This window comes from Macaca nemestrina, chromosome 8 (genome assembly GCF_043159975.1).
Source record: "Macaca nemestrina isolate mMacNem1 chromosome 8, mMacNem.hap1, whole genome shotgun sequence".
In the NCBI taxonomy this organism is placed as follows: Eukaryota; Metazoa; Chordata; class Mammalia; order Primates; family Cercopithecidae; genus Macaca; species Macaca nemestrina.
Genome location: NC_092132.1, coordinates 24367492 through 24389161, shown reverse-complemented (window position 1 = coordinate 24389161; position 21670 = coordinate 24367492). Strand labels below are relative to the sequence as shown.

Below are 21670 nucleotides of genomic sequence, written 5' to 3'. Positions count from 1 at the left end.
AGTTTCAACGCTTTTACATATACATACAATGCTTACAGACAGAGTCAGTGTTGTGATAATGTACTATTGTGGAGTCAAATTTACAAAAACTACATAAAACAAATTAGAACTTTTTAAGAGTCTACACATTTTCACGCTGCTGATACAGACATACCTGAGACTGGGAAGAAAAAGAGGCTTAATTGGACTCACAGTTCTACATGGCTGGGGAGGCCTCAGAATCATGGTGGGAGGCGAAAAGTACTTCTTACATGGTGGTGGCATGGGAAGAATGAAGAAGCAGAAGTGGAAACCCCTGATAAACCCATAAGAGCTTGTGAGACTTACTCACTGTCATGAGAATGTTTATAAAGTGTGTAATTCAGTTGTTCGCAGTAAGACCAGCCCCCATGATTCAATTACCTCTTCCTGGGTCCCTCCCATAACATGTGGGAATTCTGGGAGATACAATTCAAGTTGAGATTTGGGTAGGGACGCAGCCAAACCATATCACTACGCAATTTATACCTCCAGTATTGGAAATGATGTGAAGATAAAATATATAGCATAGTGAATTGATGCTTTGGCAAAGGAAATTTCTTCTATTTTTTGCCCTGTGTTTTCTGTGATCTTTGAAACACTTGCTGTATTTCGAAAGCAGTTACGGTCTACAAGTTTTATAAGTATAGACTGTTCCATTCGAAAGCCTGGTTATTGTTTGGCTCTTGGAATTAAGCAATTTCTTTTCTTTTTTTTTTTTTGTAGCACCAATAATAATCAGCTTTTAAACTTTCTTTAAACTACCTTTCACCATTAAGAAGCCTCATACACTTATAGCCTTTTGGCAAGGAAATAGTTTCACTGATTTCTTCCGTTATGTTGTAAGGGATACAGTAGGAAGGAATAATATTCAACCTCCTGAATACCAAATCAGTATTAGTCAGGGTTCTCCAGAGAGTCAGAATCAACAGGATATGTGTATAGATCAATAAGAGAGGATTTATTAGGGGAACTGGCTCATGCAATTACAGTGCCTGAGAAGTTCCAGGACAGGCCATCTGCGAGTTGGAGACCCTGGGATGTCACTCGCATGGCTCAGTCCAAGTCCAAAGGCCTCAGAACTGGGGAAGCTGATTGTGTAACTCCCAGTCTCAGGCCAAGAGCCTCAGGACCCGGGGGGCCACTAGTGTTAAGTCCTAGAGTCCAGAGGCCGGACAGCCTGGAGTTCTGATGTCCAAAGCAGGAGAAAAAAAGGTCTGTCCTAGTTCTCAGAAAGAGACCAATTTGCCTTCTGTATTTGTTCTTTGGCCTCCAGCTGATTGGATGGTGTCTGCAAGCCTTAAGGAAGGATTTTCCCCACTAAATCTACACAGACTGACACTTTCATCTTCTCTGAAAACACAGACCCCCAAAATAATGCTTTACTGGGTTTCTAGGCATTCCTTAATCCAGTCAAATTGACACCTGAAATTAAGCCCACAAGTTCCCACCTTGTCAACATGGCACCCCAACACATCATCTTAAACTTAATTTCCAAATAAAAACAATAACAAGGTAATAGTTCTGCCTACCATGATGCAACTACCTGGAGAATAACCCCAAACACAAATTCCTTCCCCAGAATTTGGTTTTCAGGACTTCAACCTTCGGGATTTTAATCCTTCAGGATTGTGACTTTTTGGATTTTAGATGTTAGAGATTTTAGCCTTTAGGGATTTTGATTGGGATTTCAACTTTGGGATTATGGCATTCAGGATTGTGTCTTTTGGAATTGTGATGGGCACTGAGTTAGTTCACACAATCTGATGAGTGCTTACTGCAGACCAAGCATTTTGCTGAGTGATTACATTAGACACAGTCTAATCTTCACAACAGCTCTCTGAAATAGGCACTGGAATTGGCTCCATTCAGCAGATTGGGAAATACTGGCCTAGTGTTAAGTGCTTTTGCCTTGGTCATATATCTACGGGAGGTGACACAGCTGGGACTTACACACATGAAACCTGGCGCCAAAGCCTGGACTCATAAGCTTAATGTCATGAAATCCTTTTAGAAGCAGCAACCACTATGAAATTTACTCTGCTGTAAGACCTCACTGTAAAAGATTGGTCTGTGGTTACTTTGAAAATAGAGGATTTAAAATCTATGTCCAGTAAATGCAATTTTAGTTTTCAACTTCAAAGTAATATATGAATAGAATTATAGCTTTTTAGTCTTGACAAATGTCACCATTCTATGGCAAACTTTTGAAGAGAAATGTTGTGTTCCAGAAGCTGCAAGTACATTAAATCTTTGTGTACAAAGCCAAAACCTTTTTCTCTCAGTGGGGTGTTTTGTTGTGGGATTCCTGGATAACCCACATTAAGGACTCTCTGTAAAGTGAGAAAATCAAGTGATAGTATCATACAGGCCAAAATAACTGTCCATACGATGTCTTGGGGCCTTTGGTGGCATCCTGTGGGAGACAGCTCAGTTCTGCTCCTGGGATAACTGGTAGAAGACATTCTTCCAGGCAGCTCTCAGAGCTTGGCTTTCAGGCTGCACACAGAGCTGGAACAGTACTGGGAAATGGTCAAAACTGTATATTTTAAAACAGCTGAAAGAGAATTTTGAATGTTTTTACCACATAGATACGTTAAATATTTGAGATGAGAGATTTGCTGATTAGCCTGATTTGATCATCCCGCAATGTATACATCTATCAAAACACCACGTTGTACCCCATAAATACATACAATAACTGTCAATTAAATATAAAGAGTACAAGAAAAAAAGGAAGCAAGATCAGGGACTGGGGTGATGTGAGCCCTGATCAAACACATACTCTCATGTAATTTTCATGAAGGAACTGAACACACTGTTTAATCCTTCTGGGTTGTGTTTTCTTAGTCTTTCACTTCGTAGAGTTGTTTTGAGGATGAAATGATTTGAAGCATATACAGCATTTAGGAGCAGTACTGGGACCATCAGGAGCTCTTATGGTTACCAGTGTTTGTTTAGAAGCTTGGGCTTTGTAGTCAAATAAACCTGAGTTTCACTCATGACTTTGGTACTTACTTTCTCATCTAGAGAAGGCTGAAGATACACAGATATTTATGCTCCCTGTTCGACAGCAAGGAGTTATACATGAGAAGTATCTACCTAGCCAGATTCCACATTTCCCATTTCTCCCTGGAGTTAAGCGTGGATAGGTGACTGCATTCTAGATTACAGAAACTTTGCACAAGTGATGTGCACCACTTGCAGGCCTGGCTCCTTAACCCTCCCAGATACTCTCCTGCATCTACTTTCTCCTCTTTATTCTGCTAGAATTATCCAAGTTGACAGAGCTTCTGGCAGCCAGGTCTGTGCCTTCCTCTTCAACAACCTAGTAGGCAAGAAATGAATGTCTATTGTGTTAGTGCAAGTGTGCATTTTTGGGTTTGTTAGAGTAGGTAGGTATGGCCACAGTTAACATATGACCTTGGGCAATTGTTTATCATCTGTGAACTTCCATTTGTAAAATGCAGGTAATGGTACTTATTTTGCAGTTTTGTTGCAAGGATTAAATGAAATCAAATATAAAATTTTCAGTATAATCAGGTTGTTTTTATTATTTATGTATCACTAACATCTAATAGTTAAAGTGTTATGAGACATTTGATGGAACTTTTACATGGCTGCGGTGTAAATCCCTTTTCTTTCAGTTATATGAGAGAAAAGTTATGTTGCTTTCCCAGAGCTCTGGGAGAACAAAGAGGGAAAGGCTGTCTGTCCTCTTTATCATCTATTCCCTTGACAGCTTTACACTGAGATTCTGCTGAGAATCTAAACTCCATGAGGATTGGGACTGGGTCTTATCTAACATTGCTTCCCCCAGAGTAGCTAGCCTAGTGTCTTGTATAGAGCAAGTGATTAACACGTTTCTTGGATTTTTTTCCTAATATTTATTGAGTATTTGCATACTGTGTTTCCAGCACTGTGCATGTGCTTAATTTTCTTGCATTATTTTCATACAGAGTATCTCATGTGAAATTCCTACAGTATTATGAGATGAGCAGTACTTTTCTCCATTATAGAGAGAAAAGTCATATCACATAGCAGTAACAGGAGAATTAAGATAGGAATCAAGGTAATCTGACTTTAGAGCCACTACAGTTCCTCTTATGGATGAATAATAATAATCTTTAGTTTACTGAGGACGTATCATGTAAATGCTAAGCTCTTTACATGTGTAAACCCATTTAATATTCACTAAAGCTGTGTGAAGATGGAATTTGTATATTAGGTGAAATTTGTTATTAAAAACAACAAAAAAAACTAAAGGATGCCTAACTAAGGCATCCAACTCAGTCTTTGCTATCTTTGGGGAAAAAATTGATAACAGGAAAAATCTACTCATGAATATTTGATAATTATGAAAAAGAAAATCTGGCTGTGCATATGGTAAGATAATTATTTAATCTTCACTCATTCCTTCACCATTGAGTTAGCACCTACGGTATGTCAGGCACTGAACGAGGAGCTGAGGTTATAGAGAAGTCAGCCCCTGCCCTCAAGAGCTTTTCTTTCTGGTGAGTGAGGGAGAAACACAAATTTCATAAACTTAAGACATATTAGAGCAAGAGCCAGCTGAATTCTTGATGCTAGGAACAGTTGGACGTAACAGGACCAGTTTGCACAGTCAGAAGCAGCCAAGTAGGAGGTAATAACTTTGCTTTTACATAAAATGAATGATTTATGAGTGTTTTCTGTTGGGGGCGGGCAGGGAAGCAAAAGAAATGAGACTTACAAGTATTGGTTGGGTTCATTTATTTTAACATTTCCCATATGCTCAGAAGACAACATAATGAAATACATTTTCTTTGTTAGACACTGAAGAGCTTGGGAGGCCTTCCTATTTATTCACTGTATTCCTATCTCTTGTTATGATGTCTGCTAATATTTCCTATAAATTTGTCTTATTTCACTAAAACAAAAATAAGAAAACAAATAACACATACACAACAATAACAACAATTCAAGTAGGTTCATTCCACATTTTCTTGGGACCACGTTGGCTATAAGGAAGTAAATTAAAACTGTAAGATAAAAAGTTGTAGACCACTGAGATCTGTAATACTGCTAATAATACCCAGGATTTCTAGAGTCCATTGGAGCCTTCAAAGCTTGTTTCTCTATCTGCTTATCTTTGCCTGATTTAATACTCTAGGGAAGTTGGCAAAAGAAGTAATCTGATGCTTATATTCAAGGTGACGAAGTAGAGTCTCAGAAGCATAATTACTTGTCTCAGGTTAAATCAACAGTGTATTACAGAACCATGTCTTGAACCAGGTTCTTTCTATACAATTGTTTCAGCTGCAGATATCTTGACTTTGAATTAGAGCAAGAAACCAGTGTTTTAATGTTTGTCATCTATTTTTTGGTATCAAAATGTTATTATTCATTAGAAGTTTCTCCTAAATAAAATGATGCTCTAGATATTTAAATAGATCCTAAAAGACAATTTTAAAAATTATTTTTCTGGTTCCTACCCATCAACCAATTTTTTTTTTTTTTAGACAGAGTCTTGCTCAGTCGCCAGGCTGGAGTGCAGTGGTGCAATCTCGGCTCACTGCAGTCTCCGCCTCCCAGGTTCAACTGATTCCCCTGCCTCAGCCTCCCTAGTAGCTGGGTTTACAGGCATGAGCCACCATACCTGGCTAATTTTTTGTATTTTTAGTAGAGACAGGGTTTCACCATGTTGGCCAGGATAGTCTCCTCCTGTTGACCTTGTGATCCGCCTGCCTCGGCCTCCCAAAATGCTGGGATTACAGGCGTGAGCCTCCACACGCGGCCCTCATCTACTAATTTTTTTTTTTTTTTTTAAATAGTGCTTCCAGTGTTTTTATAAAAAGTATGTAAAAATAATTTCTGGGCTAGTTTTCTTGAGCTTGCCTAGCTGTACTGAACTTGAACTTTTGATAAGAACTACATGTTTCAGATCTATCTATGCCTCAACAGCTCAGAAGTTTGACTGGAACAAAGACACAGTGCTGAGGGCAGCTCCAGGTGTGTCCTTCGGTCCTCGACCATGACATTTTTGAGTTTACCTTGGTGACAGCTCCCCAGCCTAGAATGTGTTAGCTTGGGTCTGTGCTTGTTCTTTGCTTGGCAGGGCCCAAGAACAAGCTTCCTGATCCTGGCATTGAGTTCTTTAAGGGTGCTACATGAATTTTTATAACCTATCCACCCACCTTACGTCATTATTTCAGAAATATATAAATTCCTGGCAATTCTCCTTTCTTTTTTTTCAAAGAAGGAAGGCCCACTGCAGTATCTTTTATCAGTCTCCTTTCTGTCTATAACACAGGGCCCCATTTTCTCTCCCTAGGCATTGGTGACTATTTTCTCACAATTTTATCTGTCTCTGGCTTTTCTTCTCTGATCCATTTGCCACATTAGCACTGGTGTTATTTTGTTTCACTGGAATTTTAGGACTGAGCATGTCATTCTTCCACTTAAAAATCTCAGAAGGCTCAGTATATCCAATGCAAGATAAAGTCAAAAGTCAGGGAATTCAGGGTCCCAGGAACACCCAAGTAATTGACCCCAAGTGACCTTTCCGGATCCTCAGTACCAGTGCCAGGTCACCTACACTACCTTACCTTCCAGCCCCTGGGGCCTTTCTGCTTGTTCTGTATTAAAGCAAACATTTCACACCACCGTATTTTTCTTCTGTTTCCCAAACAAAGATACACTTAGTCTCACGGTGTACCTATGAAAGTGTCTTCACACATTTAACGTCCAGTTTAAATACCTCCTCCTGTGGGGTGCTTACCCTGATGATCCCCTAGAATTACATGCTGATAGCACATTACTTGTGTGAACATTAAACAATCTTTCTTGCTTATAAGGTAGCTGCTTTTGTGTTTGTCTCATCTACTAGATTAGGAGGATTGGCTTCATCAGCATGAGACCTGTGAAGCCGCATTACCATTACCGCCTAGCCCATGTTTAGACGGACCCACGTTTGACTCAATGCTTTGCTGTTGCCATTTTGAAATTCTTACTATTTTTCAAATAAGTTGCTCTCCATCTTCATTGTGCACTGAGTCCTGCGAATATTATAGGTGGTCCTGTCTTAAGAACAGGGGCTATTTTGAATGTATCTTTAACTATACCAGCTCTATGCCTTTCACCTAGTTGCTGCCTATTTTAAACTTCTTATTGAAAGAAAATGGAAATGAGTAGCCAAAAATTTGCTTAATTACAACATTTCAGAGCAGGAGCCTGGCTTGAAACTTATTTGAGAAGTTTGGGTATCCAGAGACATAAAGTTTCTCAAGGTCCTGTGTCAATGGAAGTAAGTTCCAGGATTTTCCACAAACCACATTTACTCCTTATTGGGGAGCGGCATGTTTCTACCAGATGTAAATAACAGGTTTGACGATGAAGCCACCTCTGAGACTGCCCAGTGGAGCTCTGAGGCGTGGGATTGGAATCTGTTGTAAAGATGAGAGGCAATGGATTCCCTTCCAAGTTCACATGATGTGAGATTCTTGGCATTCTTCTGGTAGTAACCACAGAGGCCAGCCAGACTAGCCCATGCATTGGATTTCTTACAGAGTCATCTTTGTTTTTTTCTAGACCAAGTTGCCCCACAGAGGGGCAAAGGGATTGTTTCTAGAAAGGATCACCTCCAGCCGGGCGTAGTGGCTCATGTCTGTAATCCCAGCGTTTTGGGAGGCCAAGGCAGGTGGATCACCTGAGGTCAGGAGTTCTAGACCAGCCTGGCCAACATGGTGAAACCTCGTCTCTACTAAAAATACAAAATTAGATAGGTGTGTTGGCGCATGCCTGTGATCCCAGCTGTGTGGGAGGCTGAGGCGGAAGAATTGCTTGAACCTGGGAAGGCGGAGGTTGCAGTGAGCTGAGATTGTGCCATTGCACTCCAGCCTGGGCAACAAGAGCAAAACTCCATCTCAAAAAAAAAAAAACAAAAAAACCACAAAGGACCACCTCCAAGGAAGACCAAGTTTGAAGGACAGGAAGAGGAGGTGAAAAGCCATCAGGGAGTCCCTCTTTTATTCCAAACAGTATTCTTTACTTTTGTTCCTGCTAGACAGAAAGAAGCTGTTACCACTAGGACTGAACACAGTGATCTTTGTTTACCTTTGCTTGTATTGAAATTCAAATTTCTTGCCTTCAGGAAAAGAAAACCATGTTATAGCAGTTGCTGACAATTTAGGCTGTTTCTTTAATTATAAATTAATTTTTTTTTTTAAAAAAAGAGAATACTGGAGCTTTTTTAGTGGAAGGATGCAGAATTTTTGTGTTGAGGACTGAGGAAAGGAGGAGCCATTTAGGAGGACAGGAGGGATCTTGTGTTATTGTAGTATGAAAGCTGCCATAGATAATATGTACATGGATGGCTGTTTTCCAATAAAACTTTATTTACAAAAACTGATGGCAAGCTGCATTTGGGCCTTGGACTATATTTTGCTGACCCCTGCTTTAGAGAAATTGACAACTTTATACTGAGAGAAATTTTGCAGAAACGCTTCTCTTAACATTACTTATAATACTAAGCATCTTAAATGGTCATTGTTCATAGAATGAGGCTGCTATGTTGTATAGTCAATCAGTGAAATACTATATAGTATTGAAAACTAATGATCTCTAACTACATACATCAGTGTTAACTGATTGTAGACACAATGAAAAACAAGTAGAGTAAGGCACAGAAGACAGGTACACAACATGATCCTAAAGTTCCAAACAGGTAATCACCATATAAATATATTTAGGGATACAGATACAGGTGGGTGAAACTGAAAAGAAGAACTACAGAGGAAAGGAAGGGGATAATTAAAAGAGGCATGGAGTTATCATTGGGGAGAAAATGGATATGAAAATGGTTAAAGTCCTGGGACTTCAAGAGTACTACATGTCAGTTTTATTTCTGAAGCTGATCTGATGAACATAATGATGTTTATTTTATTTTGTTTTATTTTTTGAGACAGAGTCTCACTCTCTCACCCAGGCTAGAGTGCAGTGGTGCAATTTCAGCTCACTGCAACTTCTGCTTCCTGGGTTCAAGTGATTCTCATGTCTCAGCCTCCCGAGTAGCTGGGACTACAGGAGTACACTACCATGCCTGGCTAATTTTTTTTTTTTTTGTATTTTTAGTAGAGACAGGATTTCACCATGTTGGCCAGAATGGTCTCAGACTCTTGACGGGAAGTGATCCGCCTGCCTTGGCCTCACGTAGTGCTGGGATTACAGGTGTGAGCCACTGCATCTGGCCTATTTTTTTTATTATTATTTTATTAGGTTAATGCAAAAGTAATTTAGGTTGGTGTAGCAACCTAATATTTAATAAAAATACATATTTTAGGGGTACTTTTTGGTAGATACACAGTTAAAAATGTAAGTAAGGCTAAGTAACTTAGCAAGACCATTCAACTAGTAAGTGGCAGAATTGGGATTTGAACTTCAGTCTCTTTGGCTCCAAAGCTCAAAATCTTTCTAATCACTTCTCATGTGCCTGGGTTTAAGCCAGTGTTGTGTTATTGTATTCCTTTCACTTAATTGCTTCTCTATACTGAGATACCACAAAACAGATTTGTACAGCCTCCATTTTTACCCGAATCAGTGGAGCCTGTCAAGTTAATTGGTTGTGACATGCAGCTTCCAGAATGTGTAATTATCAGCTACATTGAGTGGGAGGTTCAGATGACAGTGAATAGTACATGTAGACAGAAATCTGTGTGTTGCTACAACTGAAGAACAAGCCAAAAATGTAACATTAATCAAAATGCCAATGTAGTAGTATACCAGAAAATAGTTCTATGTGGAAATGAAAGTCAGAGCAATCTATAAGCATTCATATTTGTAATCCACAATTAGTCTCTGTGCATCATAGTTTCCTTTTTAACAGCCAGATATGGAGAACCAGTATATTCTACTGGATATAAATGGAAGAATGGTCCCTTTCATTGTACAATAACCACAGTTTCATCCCCTTCTGTCTATAGCAGCTGATAGGTGAGTCTGACTGATTACTCGGTCAAGTCAACTTTCAAATATGAGCAGCAAAATCTGTTTCAATAGCCTCAGGCAGCTCCAAGAGCTCCTGTACCATCTATAGTGGAAGTAGTTATGTAAGCTAGACAACCAGGGTTTGTATCCTGGCTTTGTCGCTTACAAGCTATGTGATTTTGGACAAATAACTTCACCTGAGTCTGTATCCTTATTGGCAGAAACTTGTAAAGTAGCTCAATACTTTTAAATATTGGCTGATCATTTGAATACCCTGGATAGCTTTTTAAAAATACCAATAAACTGGCCCTACCTGCCCTGGACCAATTAAACTGGTTTGTTTGTAGTTGGAGAGAAGAGTCTTGGATCCTGGCTTTTTTAGAAAGCTTAACTCATTTTAAAAAGTGGGCTAGAACTACTGCCTTATGGATAGTTGTGTGATTCCTAAACTGGAAAAAGGAACCTTATAAAACCATCCATTTGATTCTCTCCTTTATAATACAGAAAGTGATATACAGGGAGGTAAAGTGATCCACCCAATGTCCAATGGCCAGTTGTGTAGCAGAACCAGCACTACACCAAATGTATCTTAATCTCTAGCCTTGCACTCATTAGAAAGACATTGAATCTTCAAACTAGAAACACCAAAGACTCTTTTCTCTATTTGGAAGAAATAGTATTCCCTCTTAATTTCAAAAATGTCTAGTTTATATGTTAAATTGTTACCTAGAATATAAAAATGCATCACAAGCAAACAAATGAAACCACCAATGAAACCAACCAGGGGTGTGTGTGTGTGTGTGTGTGTGTGTGTGTGTGTGTGTTTTCAGGGGTGGAGGTGCTTGCAGTGATAAATAGGACCCAGGGCATTCTGAAGAAAAATGACATATTAGTCTACTCAGACTGCCATAATAAAACACCATGGACTGTGTGGCTTAAAACAGCAGAAATGTTTCTCACAATTCTGGAGGCTGGGAAGTCCAAGATCAAAGTGCTGGCAAGGTAGGCTTTATTCTGAGGCCTCTTCTCTTGGCTTGTAGGTGGCTGCTATTTCACTGTGTGCTCAGATGTCATACGACTTCTTTGTATATGTGTATGAAAGGAGTGGAAAGGAGAGAGAGTTAAACGAAGGAGGGGGACTGAAAGAGAAGGGGAGAGGGAGATAAAGGGAAAAGGGAAGGGGAGGAGAGAGAGGGAGGGAAAAAGGGAGAATGGGCCAGGCGCAGTGGCTCACACCTGTAATTCCAGCACTTTGGGAGGCTGAGGCGGGTGGATCATTTAAGGTCAGGAGTTCAAGACCAACCTGGCCGACATGGTGAAACCCTGTAACTACTAAAAATAAAAAAAATTAGCTGGGTGGTAGTGGTGCGCACCTGTAATCCCAGTTTCTTGGGAGGCTGAGGCAGGCGAATCACTTGAACCTGGGAGGCGGAGGTTGCAGTGAGCCGAGATCACACAACTGCACTCTAGTCTGAGCCATAGAGTGAGACCCTGTCTCAAAAAAAAAAAAAAAAAAAAAAAAAAAAAGGAGAGTTCTAGTTCTCTGATATTTCTCCTTATAAGGCCAATTATCTCAACATGAACATCCTACCCTACTAACCTCGTGTAATCCTAATTACTTCTTAAAGTCCTCATCTTGAAATACCACCACATTGGGGGTTAAGAATTCAACATACATATTTGGGGTGACACAGTATTCCATTCTTAAAATCTAAGTGACATTTGAATCTCCTTGTAAGAGTGACTAGACCAAAAATAAGGTCTCTTATTATGGTCTGTGGGCTACTATAAAAAATCCTACATTAGTGGTTTTCAATCCTGGATATAAATTAGAATAACCTGGGAGCTTTTTACATAATACTGATTCCCTACACCTCTTCTCCCAAAAACTGGATCAGAATCTTTGGGGATGGCAACCAGGCATCAGGGTTGAGAACCACAGCAGCTGGGCCCTGAAGCACAGGGAGGTCATCAGGTTACCTAGTGCCAAGTAGGAGATAAGACTCATATACCATACATGTCTGAATATAAGCTGAGGACTTTCTCTGAAATTATTTTTCATAAAAGAATAACCCATATGTTGCATTATGTTCAAGTTCTAACGACGTTTCTCATGTTATTGGACGTTCTCTCATTTACTGTGTGTGTACCACACCATTTTTAACAACTATCTTAATGCCATGCAAATTGAGTAACTTGGGATTGCTTCATATTTAGACATATAGGATTACGCTATCACTTAACTTCTTTTCCTTCCATCAGACTCTGAAACTCCCATATTAGCAGGTCCATGGACTTTTAAAACCTTGGGCAAGTTACTTCCCCTCCTTAGGATTCAGGGTTTTTTTTTTGCATTTAATAAATTGAGAGCCTTGGACAAGACTGAATAACATTGTATAAAGCCCCTGAATTACAGTATCTCTAACTCTACCTCTTCACCTATTTTGCATACACACTTTGGGCAAACCACTTACATCACTTTATTTTCTCTTTAAGTTTGCTTTCATTCGGTGTAGTAGGTTGTATTTGGTTCAGAATATTTGCTGCCCCTCCGTGGAGCAATTATCCTTTCTTACTCCACTGGACTCAGAAGTACATACTTGACTTAGTTTAGCCAATGAAATGGGGCCAGAAGTGATTCGAGTCATTTCTGAGCAGAGACTTTTAACAGCCAGTTTGTGTTTTTGCCGTATCTTTCTTCTTTGCCATGAAATCATTAATGTCTCACAGAAAAGATGACATACGATTTATCGTCTAAACTAGGAATGTTTAAAAACAAGAGATTACACTACTGAGAGTGAAAAGATATGCTATTTATTAATAATTGCTCTGCAACAATGGGCATCAACTAGCACTGTGTTGGATAAACTTGAGATGTGTAGTCACCCTTCAGAGACAGAGACCTTTTAGCCAGCGTGGGTCCCAAGGTAGAGACAATGTGGAGCAGAACCAAAATCCATTACAGTGGACACACATGAGAGAGCAGTAACCCTTTGTAAGCCACTAAGATTGTGGGGACCATTGTTACTACAGCATAACTTAGCTAACTAATAACAGAAATCTAAGCAACACAGCTGACTGATGCAGAAAGTTCGTTGTAAAGTGGCCTTATGTTGTCAATACAACTAAGTGGGTCATTCAAGTGGCTGCTGATACTGAAGATACGTTCAGAGGTATCTGGAGGTGCTGTGGCTTCTTCCAGTTTAAATATAAGGAAAGCTACCCCAATTATCATAATGGGCCTTGTGATTCTGCCTCGGACAGGCCTAATCTCCAAGTGCCGGCCTCACCCAAAATATTCTTCCAAGGGCTTTCTTTTGTAAATATCAATGTTGATTCATTTGACCATTCTACTCTGGCCAAAGATGATAGAACCAGGGTGGAGCCCTAATTAAGTGTGAGCAATCTGTAGGCTGGCCAGCAACCTACTTGGTAGCCTTGTATAAATGCTCTGATTTACACAACAGTGGTGTGTTTTAATACTCTCTCGAAAATATCTGATCCAGAGATATGAGACAACATACTGGTTTGCAGGATTTGAAAATCACACAGAAAAAGGGCGTGGGGTATAACTGAGTCATGCTAACAGTGGATAATAGAGTATGAGTTAACAAACTTGGGCCACTAAAGATACAAACAGTTTACTTGGTTACAAGAGATGTTGCCAAGCGAAATGTGTATTCCCCAGATTACATTCTGGTCTTGGTGAAGCCAGCATGACGGTGGTTCCTACATTCACATGAAATTTGACTTGTATTGTTCCTGGCTCTCCCTAACATGGACAGCACAGACAACGTTCTTACATCCAGCATCACTGTTCTTCCATTCCAAGAAAATCTTCCAACATTGGGCAAGAAGGACAACCAAAGGCAATTAACAAAAAATTGGTAACTGGCAAGAGTAAAACCATACATGAAGTTAAAATGCCTCTCTGTTTTAAGTGTGGAGCTTCTAGGTCCAACTCAGCAAGACCTTTGCACTATTTGACTTGCCTTAAATGAAACTGCTTTGCATTGGAATGGACTTTTAATTTGTCTGGATATAATGATAGTTTTTTTTTTTTTTTTCTTCTTGAGGAGGTTGGCTTGGATCTTCTCATAAAAAAAGCATTTCCTCTTACTTCATGTGGTTTGTTTCACAACCAGTGTCCTTTGTATTTTGTTTCTGAGCCAATATTCTTTTTTCTTATGTCTTTAAAACTGTTGCTTAGAATTACTGGGGCTAGTTCCTCCCAGCCTCAGTTAGGAAAGAGATATGTATATAATAAAACTTCTTTAGTATCTGAATTAACTCCTTCAATACACAGAGAAAGACTTAGGTTACTGGTTAGCTTTTGTTTTCTGTCAAGGTTTATAGTATCTTAGAGTAAGAGCTGTTGTCACAGATCATTAAGTCTAAAAGTGCTGACAGGTAAAATTACACCTTTATAGCCTCGTGGCTAGTGAGTGTCATGGATGGAGTAATATCCCAGGTATATGGAATCTCAGTTCAATGTTCTTTCTCCAGATCAGATTCTCATTCTCCTTTGCAGCTTTTACACTTGTATGTAGCTTATCCCTTCAAATGCAATACTTTGACTTGGGTTTGTAAACACTTCATTCATTCATTCATTTTGTGTCTTCTTTCCTTTCTAATATCTTTTCTAATCCCCACAACAGCTGTATATGCCAGGTATAGTGCTGAGCGCTGGGAATACACAGAAAAAAGATGAGGCAACTTTTACTCTTGAGAAGTGGCAGCATCAGAAATCAGCAATTTGATTTAATTTTGTTAGCAATAGATAACACAATTTAATATCTTAAGTGCTGTGGGAACTCAGTAGAAATGAACCAGTTGGGCTGCAGGGAATGGGTAAAAAAGCTTTCTCATAGGAAGTTACATTTAACAGCATTTTGGAGGATGTATAGGAGATTGTCAGATGGGTAGGGTTGGGAGGAGAACAATAACAACAAAAACCCTAGCTTGCACAAAGAATCACGAAATGAATGGAGATAATGTCACAGCAGCAGAAGTATAGGATGTGAAGAGATATGTGTGCTAGAGGCACTTAGAAAGGTAGGTCTAGAGAGTGCCAGGCCTTATTGGCCATTTAAGAAGTTTGGAGTTTCTTTTAAAGGTAGTGGAGATGAGAGAGGAGGGAAGGAAACAGAGGGACTAGGTGAAAAGATGCCACACACAACTAAATGGCTAAAAATCCAGATGACAAGAACTACCTGAAGTAGGAAGGTTTTGAGACAGTAGGCTAAACTCAGAATCTATCTTGAAACAGTGACTTTATGGGCTGAAGGGAAGTGAAGAACCATAGTTGACTCTGAGGTTACCAATTTGTAAAATTGAGTGGATAATGATGGCAAATTGTGAAGAAGGTAATAAAAGGAGCAGAAAGGTTTTGGCCAAAAATGATTGCATATTTAGACGTGTCACCAAGAAGGTGATGCTTAAGTAATAACTGTAATTATTTAGCTATGAATTATGGAGAAGGGTCAGGACGAGATCCAGAAGGAAGGAAGCAGACATTTAGCTGCTTTCTCCTTTTAAATTTAGTATGCATTCTAAATTTCAAAGGAAACAAGTACTTGAGTGTTCTTCCAAATGGTTTAGGCCAGGTCACATAAGGAGGAATGAGAAAAGGAATTTAGAGCAGTTTTGTGCAGTGGATAAGGGTTTGAGAAACTTTAATTTAAACACTGTTAACTTTAAGTTAATCACCTCTCTGAAATACATCCCAGGACTATTGTGAGGATTCAGAGACATCTCAAAGGAATGTATATCAGACCACAGAGGTTATGCTCCCCTGTGGTTAAAAAACAAAAGCATGGCCCAGTGCAGTGGCTCACACGTGTAATCTCAGCACTTTGGGAGGCCAAGATGGGAGGATTGCTTGAGGCCAGGAGTTCAAGACCAGCATGGGCAACAGAGCAAGACCCAGTCTCTACAAAAAGTAAGAAAATTAGCTTGGTGTGGTGTCATATACCTGTAGTCCTAGCTGCTCGGGAGGCTGAGGTTGGAGGACTGCTCGAGCCCAGGAATTTGAGGTTACAGTGAGCTATGATCATGCCATTGCACTCCAGCCTGGGTGACAGAGATCAGATACTATCTCTAAAACATAAAATAGGCTAGGTGCAGTGGCTCACACCTGTAATCCCAGCACTTTGGGAGGCCGAGGCAGATGGATCACTGAGTTCAGGAGTTTGAGACCAGCCTGACCAACATGGTGAAACCCCTCTCTACTAAAAATACAAAAATTAACTGGGTGTGGTGGCAGGCATCTGTAATCCCAGCTACTTGGGAGGTTGAGGCAGGAAAAATTACTTCCTGAACCCAGGAAGCAGAGGTTACAGTGAGCCAAGATTGTGCCATTGCACTTCAGCCTGGGTGACAGAGCAAAAGTCCACCTCATAAATAAATAAATAACATAACATAACATAAAATATAATTAAACTCTAATCCATCTTGAATTAATTTTCGTATAAGGAGTAAGGAAAGGATCCAGTTTCAGCTTTCTACTTATGGCTAGCCAATTTTCCCAGCACCATTGATTAAATAGGGAATCCTTTCCCCATTTCTTGTTTCTCTCAGGTTTGTCAAAGATCAAATGGCTGTAGATGTGTGGTATTATTTCTGAGGACTCTGTTCTGTTCCATTGGTCTATATCTCTGTTTTGGTACCAGTACCATGCTGTTTTGGTTACTGTAGCCTTGTAGTATAGTTTGAAGTCAGGTAGCGTGATGCCTCCAGCTTTGTTCTTTTGACTTAGGATTGTCTTGGAGATGCGGGCTCTTTTTTGGTTCCATATGAACTTTAAAGCAGTTTTTTCCTAATACCATAAAAATCCTAGAGGAAAACCTAGGTAGTACCATTCAGGACATAGGCATGGGCAAAGACTTCATGTCTAAAACACCAAAAGCAACGGCAGCAAAAGCCAAAATTGACAAATGGGATCTCATTAAACTAAAGAGCTTCTGCACAGCAAAAGAAACTACCATCAGAGTGAACAGGCAACCTACAGAATGGGAGAAAATTTTTGCAATCTACTCATCTGACAAAGGGCTAATATCCAGAACCTACAAAGAACTCAAACAAATTTACAAGAAAAAAACAAACAACCCCATCAAAAAGTGGGCAAAGGATATGAACAGACATTTCTCAAAAGAAGACATTCATACAGCCAACAGACACATGAAAAAATGCTCATCATCACTGGCCATCAGAGAAATGCAAATCAAAACCACAATGAGATACCATCTCACACCAGTTAGAATGGCGATCATTAAAAAGTCAGGAAACAACAGGTGCTGGAGAGGATGTGGAGAAATAGGAACACTTTTACACTGTTGGTGGGATTGTAAACTAGTTCAACCATTATGGAAAACAGTATGGCGATTCCTCAAGGATCTAGAACTAGATGTACCATATGACCCAGCCATCCCATGACTGGGTATATACCCAAAGGATTATAAATTATGCTGCTATAAAGACACATGCACACGTATGTTTATTGCAGCACTATTCACAATAGCAAAGACTTGGAATCAACCCAAATGTCCATCAGTGACAGATTGGATTAAGAAAATGTGGCACATATACACCATGGAATACTATGCAGCCATAAAAAAGGATGAGTTTGAGTCCTTTGTAGGGACTTGGATGCAGCTGGAATCCATCATTCTTAGCAAACTATCACAAGAACAGAAAACCAAACACCGCATGTTCTCACTCATAGGTGGGAACTGAACAATGAGATCACTCGGACTCAGGAAGGGGAACATCACACACTGGGCCTATCATGGGGAGGGGGGAGGGGGGAGGGATTGCATTGGGAGTTATACCTGATGTAAATGACGAGTTGATGGGTGCAGCACAGCAACATGGCACAAGTATACATATGTAACAAACCTGCACGTTATGCACATGTACCCTACAACTTAAAGTATAATAATAATAAATAAATTAAAAAATATATATATATAATTAAACTTATGTTTATAAGACTTCCCAAATGCATCGGTTTAAGACAATAGACATTTTCCTTTTTAATTCACTGAATAACTTTATGAAAAAGATCTATTTTCATTTGATAGATGGGGCAATGGATTTGTCCAAGAGCACACAAGAGGAAGAGCTCTGAGATCTCTCAGACTCTAAAGGCTGCATGCTCTCTTTCCATTCCATGATGGAAAAATGCTTTCCATAGAGTGGGCATGCCCAGATAAAGGACTAAGTGTTCCTGGCCAGAATAGGAACTCTGAAAATGAAATGTCTGCATGATTTTCCACGTATTTCCTTACTACAAAGTTCTTCCTTGGGCAGAGAGGAAAGAGAATATATTTCCCACATCCTCAGTTTTATTGAGGGCAGGGTAAGCTAGTGTTTAGTATCGTAGTCCATGGAGTTGACATGGTAAATTGACACATTTGGGTTTAAATCTTGACTCTAGCCACTTGTCGGCAGTGGAAACCTAGACAAGAGATGAAACATTTCTGGCCCTTAGTTTTCTTACCTCTAAAATAGGGATAATAATGGTATGTATTTCAAAAGTTTATTGTGAAGATTAAATTAATTAATGCACTGAAAGCACATTGTTTAATATTTAGTAAGTAATCTATGCATGTTTCCTGTTTTATGAGTGTTTTAGGAACTCACCTCTTGCTTTTCATTTCTGTCCATGATGGCACCCACAAACCATCACTCAGAGAAGGCTCAATTGAAAAATGGAAAAAGGTAGCCTTGTGGGTATGGAGATTGGGAATGTTCTGTGTGGATAGTTGCATTCTAGTCATATTTCCAAGTTTACTCTAAAGCCACAGATTTGGTTGTATGGAATTCAGAAGTTCTAATTAGAAATATGAAGAAGGATATGAACTTCCTTGTATATTTTTAAATTGATATACCAACTACATTTGGTAAAGGGAACAAATCTTAAGTTTAAAACTTAATGAACTTTACAGAGTGAACACATTTGTATAACCCCCATCAAGATAAAAATAGAGAACATTGTCAATAGTACAGAAATCATTCCTGCCTCCTTCAGCCCTTCCCACCTGTGCCAAAGATAACCATATTCTGTCTTCTGTTACCCTAGGCTAGTTTTGTCTTTCTGAATTTTACATGAAAGGAATCATAGAATTTGTGTTTTTTGCTCAACATCATGTTTTTGAAATTCATTTATACCATTGCATAGAGCAGTTGTTTCTGCCTTTCATTGCAGTATTGTATCCCATTGTGTGAATATATTACCACAATGTTATTTTCCACTGTTTGTGGACTTTTGGATCATTTCTCATTTTTGGTTATTCACCATAATACTGTTTTAAGCATTCTTGAATATTTCTTTTGCACAAATCTATACACATATGCATTTCTGTTGGAAATGTACTCAGGAGAGGAATTGCTGGGTCATAGGATTACGTATCTATTCAGTTTTAGCAGATAGTATCTAATAGTTTCTGAAGTAGTTGTACCAATTTGCAGGACCACCAGCAAAATAAGAGTGTTCTAGTTCTCTGCATACTCTCTAACACTGATCCATTCAATTGTTATTTTTTAAATTTTAGCCATTTTAATGGATATATAAATATTTTATCACTGTGGTTTTAATGAGCAGTTTTCCAATGCCACATCGCGTTGATCAACTTTTCATGTGCTTATTTTTAGCTAAGTATCCTTTTTTTGTGTGAACGGTCTATTTAAGTCTTTCACCTACTTACAAAAAATTGTATTGTCCTTTATTTTTGATGTAAAGTAGATCAAACAAACAAATTTAAATACAAGTTCTTTGTCAGATTTATTTATTGTAAATATATTCTCACAGCGTTTTCACTCACTCAGTGATATCTTTGGATCTTAACTTTAGTAAAGTTCAGTTTATCACTATTTCCCTTTATGGTAGTTTTCCTTTGTCCTGTTTTATATGCTGGATAGTAAGAACTCATGAGACACATCTATGGCTACTGATTGGTGATAGAAATCAAAGGGGAAGGGATGAAAGCGTTTGATTAAACTGAAGAAAGGGAAGCCATACTTTCGAGGCCACGGGGGGAGAACATCACAAGGGTTAGAGGGGTCATGACTTGGGGTTAAGGAGTTTCCATTAGAACACAAAAACATCGAAGAGACTGTAGAGGTTTGACATAGGCAAGGATGTGATTATTATTTTGCAGAAGAGAGACGTTTTATAAGACTTTAACCTCAAGATAAAGTTTCCTGGATGGAGTCCAGAGTTATGGCTTGATTTTTCTTTTCCTTTTTATATTTGTGTCCAATATATGGCAAGGTGGTGCAGTGCTGATTCAAAGCTTCTGAAGTCTGAGAGGTTGCAGATGGTGTAAAACCAAACCTAAATTGCTTTCAGGATCCAATGAGTTAACTGGGCCCATATTTTTACGCATTATATGCTTAGTAAATGCCTCTTTCTTTCCTTGTACATAATTATATTAACTTAAGTAACAGCATGGGAGTGATTTGGAATTGTGCTTGGGGGAAAGACAGAATAAGTTGTGTGTGTGATTTTTTTTTTTTTTGATGTTTCATTTTGTTTTCAAGAATAGATCTTGGTTTCTATTTTATTTTTTAAAAACATATAAATTTAATTAGTTAAATTTTAATTTTAGTTAAATTTTAAATTTAATTGTAAATATGTCATTTAGGCACTTCTCACATAGGTTATTTTATTTAACATTTTTAATAAAGGACGTATTTTTATCACTATTTTGCAAATGAAGAAGTGGAGGCAAAAAGGGATTAAATAACTTACCTTAGGACTCTTGGCTAGTAAAAGAGTTCAGATTTAAGCTCTTTTAATTTTGAAAGTCTCTGTCACAGTTTTAAATTTTAGGATTAAAACTTATTCACAATACTAAGTCTCATTTTAATGTACTTAATTTTTAGAGCACAATAGGAATGGATACCCAAAAGTTGAGCCCTTAAGCTAAAATAATGGGTTGCTGACATTATGAGAACTTTACTATTCAGCCTCTGGGCTTCATTTTATTTAATTGTAAAATGGGATAAATAATGCCTACCTTAGAAAGTTCTTCATTTGTTTATTCTTTCATTCATTTCATACATCTATGTATTCATTCAATAACCTACAATGAGTGAGTGAATTAATGATGTCTTTTCTCAGCTCAACTAGTGAACCGTCCAGTTACCACTTGGCAAAACTTACTCCATGATGCAACACTTAGTGACTGTTCTGTGGTCTAACATATTTAATGTCCTCCTTTCACTCGCAGTTTCCACCCCCAAACCGATTCAGTCGAGGGTCAGTCCTGGCCAGGTCACATTCAACATGCTTTCTCATATTTTCAGCTAACGTTTTTCCTATCCCCTTTACGATTATTACTTATCTTTAGCATTTCTCATTGTAAAAGAAACCTCAGATTTTATATAGGGAATCAGTCCTCTTCCAGTCTCGGTCTAGATCATTTGGGCAGAGAAAATTCCATCTTTCGATTCCAACCATAGTTACGTGTCCCAGTTCTAACCAATCAGAGAGACACATGATTTTGATTGGCCACAGTGATTGGCTCAGGGATGGACAAGTTACACAAGCTGCACCAATCAGAGGACATTCAAGGATTTATGAATTATTGGAAAAGTGGCTTTACTGTCCATCAGTTTTGCTAAGAAGGTAGCATGTAAGTTTGAAGCTGCTGGAATTTTGCTGACCCTAAATGAGAACCTGAGA

The 21670-nt window shown here is 38.8% G+C and overlaps 1 long non-coding RNA gene across 1 annotated transcript; it reads right to left on the bottom strand.

Moving 5' to 3' along the window:
- Positions 1-12779: 12779 nt before the first annotated feature.
- LOC139355649 (uncharacterized) lies at positions 12780-21397 on the bottom strand. The gene is made up of 2 exons (XR_011606463.1): positions 21003-21397; positions 12780-14667 (listed from the first exon to the last, which is right to left on the bottom strand). It is a non-coding gene; the product is annotated as an uncharacterized lncRNA (long non-coding RNA).
- Positions 21398-21670: the final 273 nt, after the last annotated feature.